At 42.0% G+C, this 10,324-nt stretch overlaps 1 long non-coding RNA gene across 1 annotated transcript; it reads right to left on the reverse strand.

Annotated features, from left to right (window-relative positions):
- Nucleotides 1-865: 865 nt before the first annotated feature.
- LOC137521029 (uncharacterized) lies at nt 866-2,621 on the reverse strand. The gene is made up of 2 exons (XR_011021995.1): nt 2,140-2,621; nt 866-2,085 (listed from the first exon to the last, which is right to left on the reverse strand). It is a non-coding gene; the product is annotated as an uncharacterized lncRNA (long non-coding RNA).
- Nucleotides 2,622-10,324: the final 7,703 nt, after the last annotated feature.

Here is a 10,324-nt window from a genome sequence, read left to right on the forward strand (position 1 = left end):
ACTGTCAGTCTGTCTAACCCTTTATCTCCTAACCTGTATGCACCTACCCTATCACTACAGTCACTGTGAGTCTGTCTATCCCTACATCACCTAACCTGTATGCTCTGCCCTATCACTGCAGTTAGTCAGTGAGTGTGTGTCTGTGTGCGTCACTTTACTTCAGTCAGGGTATGTCATTCAGTCGGTGCTATGCTACGTACACACATGCGACAACGATCGTTCGTTGAGGACGACGAACGAACTTTTAATTGACGAAAGAACGACCGAAGTAAAGTAGTTGTAAAAAGTGTGTAACGATCACATCGTTAGAACGAACGTTACATCACGTAAAAGCACTTAATGCGCCTGCGCATAAAATAGTAAAGTTCCTTGGAGAAAAAGTGAAATGCGCATGTCCAGCCTGGTACGAACAATCGTTTCCAACGATGTACCACTTTTGCTAACGATTGTCGGTGGTAAAAATCCGCCAAGACAGAACTTTGTTTTGTAGCGATTTGCCTCGTTCGTCGTTTGCCTTAATAGTCGTTGGTTCGTTTTTTGTAACGATCGTCGTTGGTAAAGATCGGGGAACGATCGTTACAAACGACTATAGTCGCATGTGTGTACGCACCTTAAGTCTGTATGCCTGGCTGTGTGAAGGTGGGCAATCATCATTAGACATTTGTCATAATTTAGACATTTGTTGTATGGAAAAATTGATTAAAACAAAAATCTATTAAAAATTAGGTCATTATTAAATAATTTTTGATCAATATATCAATCAAACATTAGCTTGATTACTCAGTTCTTTAGTTCTTGATTACCCAGGGGGCGCAGGGGTCACCCGCCAGTTTGTGCAGGGTGGTACTCAGATAAAGGATCAATATTAGGGGGATATCGATCGTTTATCTGATCTTCAAAAAATCTAATAGTGTATGCCCAGCTTCATTGTGAACCCTGATTTGTCATTTAGTCAGTCTGTCAGTGCAAACCTAATACACATTATTTATTATTATTATTATTTTTTTTTGCATTTGTAACATTTTGTATTTTTTTTGTTCTTTTTTTTAGGGGGGGGGTGTCTTTTTTTTGCATTATTTTTTTACATTTTGTATTTTTTTTTGGGGGGGAAGGGGGGGCTACAACAACAACAACAAAGTAAAGAAGAAAGTTATTGCCCTGAGTGAAGGATAATACTCACCTAGCATATTTTATTAGATACTCACCTAGTCTTGTTTTTTTTAGATACTTACTTAGACTATTTTATAGATACTCACCTGGTTTTGTTTTTTTAGATACTTACCCAGACTGTTTTATAGATACTCACCTAGTTTTTTTTTTTTTTTTTAGATACTCACCCGGACTGTTTTATAGATACTCACCTAGTTTTTTTTTTTTTTAGATACTTACCCAGACTGTTTTATAGATACTCACCTAGCTTTGTTTTTTTTAGATACTTACCCAGACTGTTTTATAGATACTCACCTAGCTTTGTTTTTTTAGATACTTACCCAGACTGTTTTATAGATACTCACCTAGTTTTGTTTTTTAAGATACTTACCCAGACTGTTTTATAGATACTCACCTAGTCTTGTTTTTTTTAGATACTTACCCAGACTATTTTATAGATACTCACCTAGTTTTTTTTTTTTTTTTAGATACTTACCCAGACTGTTTTATAGATACTCACCTAGCTTTGTTTTTTTAGATACTTACCCAGACTGTTTTATAGATACTCACCTAGCTTTGTTTTTTTAGATACTTACCCAGACTGTTTTATAGATACTCACCTAGCTTTGTTTTTTTAGATACTTACCCAGACTGTTTTATAGATACTCACCTAGTTTTTTTTTTTTTTTAGATACTTACCCAGACTGTTTTATAGATACTCACCTAGTTTTTTTTTTTTTTTTTTTTAGATACTTACCCAGACTGTTTTATAGATACTCACCTAGCTTTGTTTTTTTTAGATACTTACCCAGACTGTTTTATAGATACTCACCTAGCTTTGGTTGTTTTAGATACTTACCCAGACTGTTTTATAAATACTCACCTATCTTTATTTATTTTTTAGATACTTACCCAGACTGTTTTATAGATACTCACCTAGTTGTTTTTTTTTTTTTAGATACTTACCCAGACTGTTTTATAGATACTCACCTAGTTTTTTGGGTTTTTTTTAGATACTTACCCAGACTGTTTTATAGATACTCACCTAGTTTTTTGGGGTTTTTTTAGATACTTACCCAGACTGTTTTATAGATACTCACCTAGTTTTTTTTTTTTTTTTTTAGATACTTACCCAGACTGTTTTATAGATACTCACCTTGCTTTGGTTTTTTTTAGATACTTACCCAGACTGTTTTATAGATACTTACAAAGCTTTGTTTTTAGATACTAACCCAGCCTGTTTATTAGGCTGCTTGTAGAGGGGTGTTTAAGCTGAGCTGGATGTTTCAGCGTGGAGACAGAGGCGATTAGGATGTTGGAGTGGAGCGGATAGATGTTTGCAGCATGGAACAGAAGGTATGGCTTGGGTCGGGTGGACAATCCTTCTTACATGTAAATTATCACTAACCCAGGATGATGCCATTAAAAACTATTTTTATTCATTTATACATTTGATGGTATAGAAAAAAAATGAATCTTCCCCCCCCCCCCCCCAAAAAAAAATCTATTAAAAATTAGGGCATTAGCAAATGAATTCCACCTGCCGGTTAATTATTAAGCAGCCAGTTCATTAATAAGTGGCTAGTGGCTTTCATTTGCTAGCATGGCATCTCATTCCTGAGTTAGTAAAGATTAACATGTTAGGAGAATAGTCAGCTACTACTTACGTGACCGGTGACTGTATCATTGCAGAGATGCTGGTGTTGCAGGTGATGGGAGGCAAGCAATGCAATGGAGAATCCACTCTAGCTTCAGGGCTTCCATTTAAAAGGTTTCACTGAAGGTTGTCCTGCTGGTTTGTAATCCTTGGGAAATTCAGTTATCTTCCTGTTGGTGAAGCACTGCAGCAGATGTGGTCTCATAAGTTGCTTGTTGTACACACACTCCGGGTTCCCATCTGCTGCCAGCAGCTCGTAGGCATTTGCAATGCAATGGATGACGCAGTCTTTGTTGGTGCTTGATTGTTGGTCCACCGCCAGATACTCCATGTTTTTTGTTGGGTTCTTCATGTAGTATTTGTAGCTGTCTTTTATCTGCCTGATGGCCATACTTCCAAAAGCCATGGCCTTGTAGCTGTCTGCAACCACCACCTTTGTACCTTCACATGCAGTGACAAATCCATGCTGATGTTGGCAATCCACGTGGAACTGAACAGTGGGCACTGTTCTGGGTCTGACCGAAAAGCACACTGCTCTGATGCAAGGAAGACCAGTCGCATCCTGGAACTGTTGTCTCAAGAGTTTCACAGCTGCCTCTAACACTCTGCAGTGGAGCATCCCTGTGCCTTGGAGACCCATCTTGTCCTCCATGGTCAGCCGCAGGTCTGGCAGCCAGGGCTTTGGACCCCTCTGTCTTCTTTTCTTCGCCCTCTGCTTCCCTGTTGTGGCCTGGCTGCTGACAGCCGGCCCTCCTCTGCTCCTCTTCTCTCCCCTCCTCCTCGGTGATCCCTGCCCATGGCTTGGGCCTGGTCCAGTCATCATGATGTCCTATTCAGCCCTCTTGTCAGGTTTTTCTTCTTCCAAAAGCCTTTTTTTTCTTCTAAGATATAAATTCAGCTGGAAACTCGCAAATTGCTGCAGTTTCCAATGGCATTTAACTGACTAATGACTTCCAACTGCCATCTTCGGCAGTTGAGCTCATGCCATCTTCAGCAGTTGAGCTCATGCCAGTGGTCTCATGCAGGCATATTTTGAATCCTGGTCAGTTGGGAGCCATGAGGATGATCTCATGCAGGCATTTTTTTTATCCTGGTCAGTTGGGAGGTGGCTCATATGTCCAAATACTACTAATTCCTTACGTTTTCTCTACTGTTTACAAATTATGAACATTTTTATCCACTTTTGTTAATAACTATATTATAATTTTGGATACAATTGTAATTAATGTATATTAGAAAACATTAGCTGTTATCTTGATTTATGGCAGGTGCACACTTAGCAGAAACACTAGCGATGCGGAAAAATGCTGTGTTTTTGCTCCTAATGGAAGTCTGTGGGCCGCAGGAAAAAACGCATATAAAAAACGCATATGCATTTTCTAACAACGCCTTTTTAAAAATACATGTTTTGTTGCATAATATTAAAAAACGCATCAAAAATGCACATAATGAAAGTCAATGGAAACACAATGGTATGCATTTTTCATGCGTTTTCAATGCGTTTTATATGCGTTGAAAACGCATATGCGTTTTGTATATGCGAAACGCAAATGCATTAAAACACACACAAACCGCTTGAAAAACACATCGGCAGTAAAAAAAAAAAAGCGCTAACTCAAACGCACCAAAAATGCAGTAAAAAACCCACACGTGACGTAAACACGTGACCTTTCTAGTTATGTTATGTGTGCATCCAGCCTATGGGCTAGTGCACACCAGAGCGGTTCTGGAGCGTTTTTTAAAACGCTTGCAGGGGGAGAACCACCTGGCTGATGAAAGTGAATGGGCTGGTGCACACCAGAGCGGTTTGTTTTTTCCCCAAACGCAAACTCGGGGGCTGCAGCATTTTTCGGATTTCTGAGGCATTTCTGCCTCAATGTTAAAGTATAGGAAAGTGGAAAACCGCTCTGAAAAACGCTAGATCAGAGCGGTTCTCCAGGAGTTTTTTTTACAGTAGCTGTTCAGTAACAGCTTTACTGTAACAATATTTGTAATCTGCTACACAAAAAAGCTCCAAAAAATGCTAGGCATGTTTAGAAAAACTCTCTAAACATGCCTAGAATCAGTCTGAAAATCTGCTTCAAAAACCTCTAGCGTTTTGCAGACCTCCTAGAGCAGTGATGGCTAACTTTGGCACTCCAGCTGTGGTGGAACTACAAGTCCCATGAGGCATTGCAATACTCTGAAAGCTCTAAGCATAAGGGTGCGTTTCCACTAACGCGAATTCGCATGCGTTCCCCGCATGCAAATTCGCATAACCAAAAAAAGGTGAATGAGCCTGTGTCCACTTGTCAGGAAAACGGAGCGTTTTCTTGTGCAGGAAAAATCTGCTCAGCAGAGTCATCCGAATTCGGACACCGCACACATGCATGCGATTCGCATACAATGTATTTAATAGGGAATTCGCATGGTGTTTTTTCATGCGAATTTTCATGCGAATTCGCATACGATTTCGCATGGAATCAATGAAAAAGCACACAGGCACTGACATGGTTAAATTCGCACACAGCGCCATCCATGCGAAATCGTTTGCGAATTCGCGGTAAAATTCGCATACAACCGCATGCGATTTCGCTCCTGCATGCGAATTCGTCCGCGGAGAATCCGCGGCGATTTCCCACCGCACTAGTGGAAACGCACCCTCACTCGGGTAGGCAGAGGCATGATGGGATTTGTAGTTTTGTCACAGCTGGAGTGCCAAGGTTAGCCATCACTGTGCTAGAGGTTTTTCGTGTGCACTGGCCCTTAAGGTGGACCCAAATTAAAAATACAAGATTTCAGAAATAAAATCTATTTTCTAAATTATAATAATAAATAGTAGCTTTTTTCAGCTGCATGATGACAAATATAAAATATTTTACATTTATTGGAGGAACCCCTCCCTTCCTTTCAAATTGCGGGACAAAATCCGGCAAACTGGTGAAGTAAGTGGTGTCTGGCAATGGAGGAATTGCTAATGGCTGCCCCCAGTGTAACCCTAGTTATGATAAAGAGAAGGGTGAAAAGCATGCACTGAAATGTTCATAGGTTTGAAGGAGTGTTTATTTATCTTTGTATGTGTCAGAGTGCTGCAACTAAATATTTTTAATTAAAAAAAAGGTTTGGCTTGGGTCCGCTTAAGGCCTCTTGCACACTGCAAGTGATTCAGATTCAGATTCCGCTTTTTAATCAGTTTTTACATCCGATTCAGATTCCGATTTGCAGTGTGCAGGGAGCAAACTGCAAATCGGAATCGGATGTAAAAACTGATTAAAAAGCGGAATCTGAATCGGAATCGCTTGCAGTGTGCAAGAGGCCTAAATCAGTTTTCAGTGGCATAGCAATAGGGGATTCAGAGGTTTTGACCGCACCGGGGCTGCAGTATTAGCTCTCTATTGGTCTTGTGCTGGTAATATTCACTTCTGTAGATGCTTTAAATAGTAGTAATCATTAACAAAGTGTTTCCCAGCCCCTTCTTGTACCTCTGACACTGTGGTTGTCTTTGGCAGCTTTTGGTGTGCAAAATCAATTGTTATGTACGTATAAAATGCTTGGGTGGGCCCAATGTAAAACTTGCACTGGGGCTCATAGCTTCTTAGCTACGTTACAGTCAGTTGTTTTTTTTTTGTAATTTAGTAGGTATAAACTCTTGTTACAACTAGTGGTGGGCAGAAATTATGCCTATGCGTATTTACGCATCATAATTCACAATTAAAGAGAACCAGAGACAAAAAATAAATAGATTTATACATACCTGGGGCTTCCTCCAGCTTAGAGTTGGGCGAACTGTTAGCGCAACTGCAGCCGAACTGTTCGGCTGCCCAACCTGTCATGTGGCTGTGGCTCTTACTACTTCCGGGTCGCAATGACCCGGAGTAGTATGTCTGCGCTGGCCCGGCGGAGCGCGTCCTAGATTGCGCTCCCGTTGCCGGGCACTCTCTGCGCATGTGTGTGACGTCACTCATGACGTCACACACATGCGCAGAGAGTGCCCGGCAACGGGATCGCGATCTAGGACACGCTCCGCCGGGCCAGCGCAGATGTACTACTCCGGGTCATTGCGACCCGGAAGTAGTAAGAGCCACAGCCACATGACAGGTTGGGCAGCCGAACAGTTCGGCTGCAGTTGCGCTAACAGTTCGCCCAACTCTACTCCAGCTCAATAAGCCTGGATCGCTGCCACACCGCCGTCCTCCGCTGCCTCTGTCCGCCGGTACCGGGTCCTGTATTTTTGGCCAATCGAGCCAGTCGACGTAAGCGCAGTGCGCTTCCTCCAAACTGCGCAGGCGCATGCGTACAAAGCCGGAGGGAGCCCCTGCGCATGCGTACAACTGGTCACGTCTGGCGGAAGTGACGGGACCTAGTACCGACAGACAGAGGCAGCGGAGGACGTCGGCGTGGGAGCGATCCAGGTTTATGGAGCTGGAGGAAGCCCCAGGTATGTATAACATCTTTGTCCATTTTTCACCTATGCTTCATCTCTGGTTCCCTTTAAGCTTTGGAATCGCAATGTGAAATTTGCAGATTACGTGTAAAAAATTTTTACATGGAAACATAATCTAACCTTAATTACGCATGTAAGAGGAATTTACGTTAAATTTAGTTTGTGTAAATTCTCTAGAAGTAGGTGGAATTTACGAATGTCATGTAATTTTCTTTGTGTGACATGGACGGGAAAGTTTTTACGCATGCAAACCGATTTTTCGCATTAAATATTTAAGTAGTAGCAACACATGCGCAGTATACTGGCTGATGGACACTATTTTTTTCGCATACGAATGCATTTTTCCCATTGAATAGTAAACGAATAGCTGCGCATGCTCAGTACACTGGTGAATAGATGCGAATATTTTTATGTATTAAATGTGAAGTCATGCGTTTTTGTGTCATTACAGGCATAATTACGATTCACAAATGTAGTATGCTGTACGCAAAGTGTTTACAATTACGCAATGTATAATTGTGAAAAAATTACGAGAAGTTTTGTGTAATCATAATTTACCCATTACAAGCACCACTAGTTACACCTCATATATGCATCTTACTCAGTTACTACCTCAGGGACAATATACATTTACTGTAATTTTCCACCGTACAGCAGAACATATGAATTCCCCTAAACATTCATCTTATCCTCTCACTCCCCATTCTTGTTAGAGCTTAGCTGCTTGAGGACCGCAGGCTTACACCCCCTAGTGGCCGGGCCATTTCTTACAATTCAGCTTAGACCCCTTTAGTGACCGACCATTTTATACAATTCAGCACACAGCAGCTTTATGGGTTTGTTCACACTAAGGTCTTGATTCACTAAACCATGATAACTCATGTCATGGGCGTTATCGCACGCATTTTCACGTTTGCGCACCATCACGAATTTGCGCTCGCAATCGTGAGTTTTCGCACACGATTGCAAATTTTCGTGCGACACCGCGGCTGTTTTGTGTGAAAATTCATGATTTGCACGCAAGTTCGTGATCCTGCGCAAACACGAAGAAACACAGAAAACCGACCTGATATGAGTTATCACGGTTTAATGCATTAAGCCCTAAGAGTGATTTCACTCTTTTGTTAGCAATGGCGATTTTTCTCCTTAAAAGCACTGGTGCAATGGTGGCTCATGTGAGTGTTCTCATATAAGCGATGAGCTTTCTATCCAATTTCCGGGTTAAAGAGTTCACTTCCTGACTGACGTGAAAAAAATCATCACTGCACAAAAGTGCTTTTAAAAGTGCTTTTCTAATCGAAAATCGCTCAGAAAGCTCTTGTAAAAGCCCTTCAAAAATAGCCCTATAAATCTCTCAGCGCTTGCGATGTAAGGCCTTACAGTTCGCTGCCTGGCCACACAACTTAGCACACAAATTGCTCATGGCTCATTTTCTTGCAATCAACAAAGCTTTCTGTTGGTGGCATGATGGCATCTGATTGCTGCTGCGATTTGTAATTTGCAATTTGTATTTTTTTTTTTTTATTAATATTCGTGTCCTTTTGTTTTATAAATAAAGTGATTTTTTTTTTGCCTCCCCCCCAAGATCCAATCACAGAGATTGCCTCTAATAGGAATCTCCCTATGAGAGGGATCTGTTTCCCTGCCACTCGAGGGGACAGCTCAGTGACAGAGCTGTCCCCTGTACAGCGATGCAGTAGATCGCAGCACTGTACATGTAAATAAAGTTTTTTTTGTTTTTTTTGTCTAACTGCCTGCCAGCCATAATCGCGGCCTGGCAGGCTGATCAGGGAGCTCCGCAACTTGCCAGGGAACGATCGTGAATGCTCACGCACTCCCTGCTAATCTCCGCCCCAGGACTCGACGCAGGGTCCTGGGGGAGCCACTCAGCGGAAGCAGGAAATGTGGGCGCATGAGGCAGGTCGACAAAAAGGGCGCCGCCATTCACTCCTATAATAAATATCGTTTAATGGGCGCCCAACAGGAAAAAAGGGCGCCGGAGAAAAATAACGTTTTACAAGCGGCGCCCGGAGACTTTTAATGTTTTATAACTGCTTCTCATGATTACACATTATTTAATGATTTATAATTTTTTAAACATTATTTTTAAACGAAAAACAGTACAATATTTTTTTAAAACATTATTTTTAAACGAAAAATAGCACAATACTTTTTTAAAACGTTATTAATGCTTATCACAGGGGGGTCTTAGGTTTAGGCACCACCAGGGGGGTCTTAGGTTTAGGCACCACCAGGGGGGTCTTAGGTTTAGGCACCACCAGGGGAATCTTAGGTTTAGGCACCACCAGGGGGGTCTAGGGGTTAGGGGTAGGTACAAGGAGGGTTCTGTATGAGAGTAGGGTTAAGTATAGTTTTAGTAACATTCTTATTAATCTTTTATAAAACGTTATTATACATTTCACTTTTTAAACAGAGAAGATTATCGTTTTTACAATTCCAGATTTCATACACATTATTTATTGATTTATAACTTTATAAAACATTATTTTTAACCTCCTTGGCGGGTAATTTTTTTTTGCAAATGAGCAAAAAAATCGGTTTTTTTTATTATTTTTTTTTGTTTCATGTAAAGCTACCAGAGTGGTAGCTACATGAAACACCACTAGAGGGCGCATGTGGCCCTCTAGTGCGATCGTCGCCGGCATCAATAGCAAACAGGGGAGCGCGTATATAACGCGTTCCCTTGTTTGGCTTCTCCTGTCGCCATGGCGACGATCGGCATGACGTCATGGACGCCAGCCAACGTCCTGACGTCATGCGCACTCGATCCAGCCCATAGCGCTGCCCGGAACTCATTGGTCCGGGCAGCGCAGGGCTCTGGCGGGGGGCCCTCTTTTACCGCTGCGTGCGGGCGATCGCCGCAGAGCGGCGGCGATCGAGCTGTGCGCGCGGCTAGCAAAGTGCTGGCTGCGCGCACAGCACTTTGAATGGGGCGAATCGCCCCAGCAGGCCCTGAGAAATCCTCCTGCGAGGCATAGCCCGAGCTCAGCTCGGGCTTACCGCCAGGGAGGTTAAACGAAATATAGCACAATTTTTTTGTTATTCATGCTTATCGTTTAAAACCCTGCGCCCTT

The sequence above is a fragment of the Hyperolius riggenbachi genome, chromosome 6 (assembly GCF_040937935.1).
Source record: "Hyperolius riggenbachi isolate aHypRig1 chromosome 6, aHypRig1.pri, whole genome shotgun sequence".
Lineage (NCBI taxonomy): Eukaryota > Metazoa > Chordata > Amphibia > Anura > Hyperoliidae > Hyperolius > Hyperolius riggenbachi.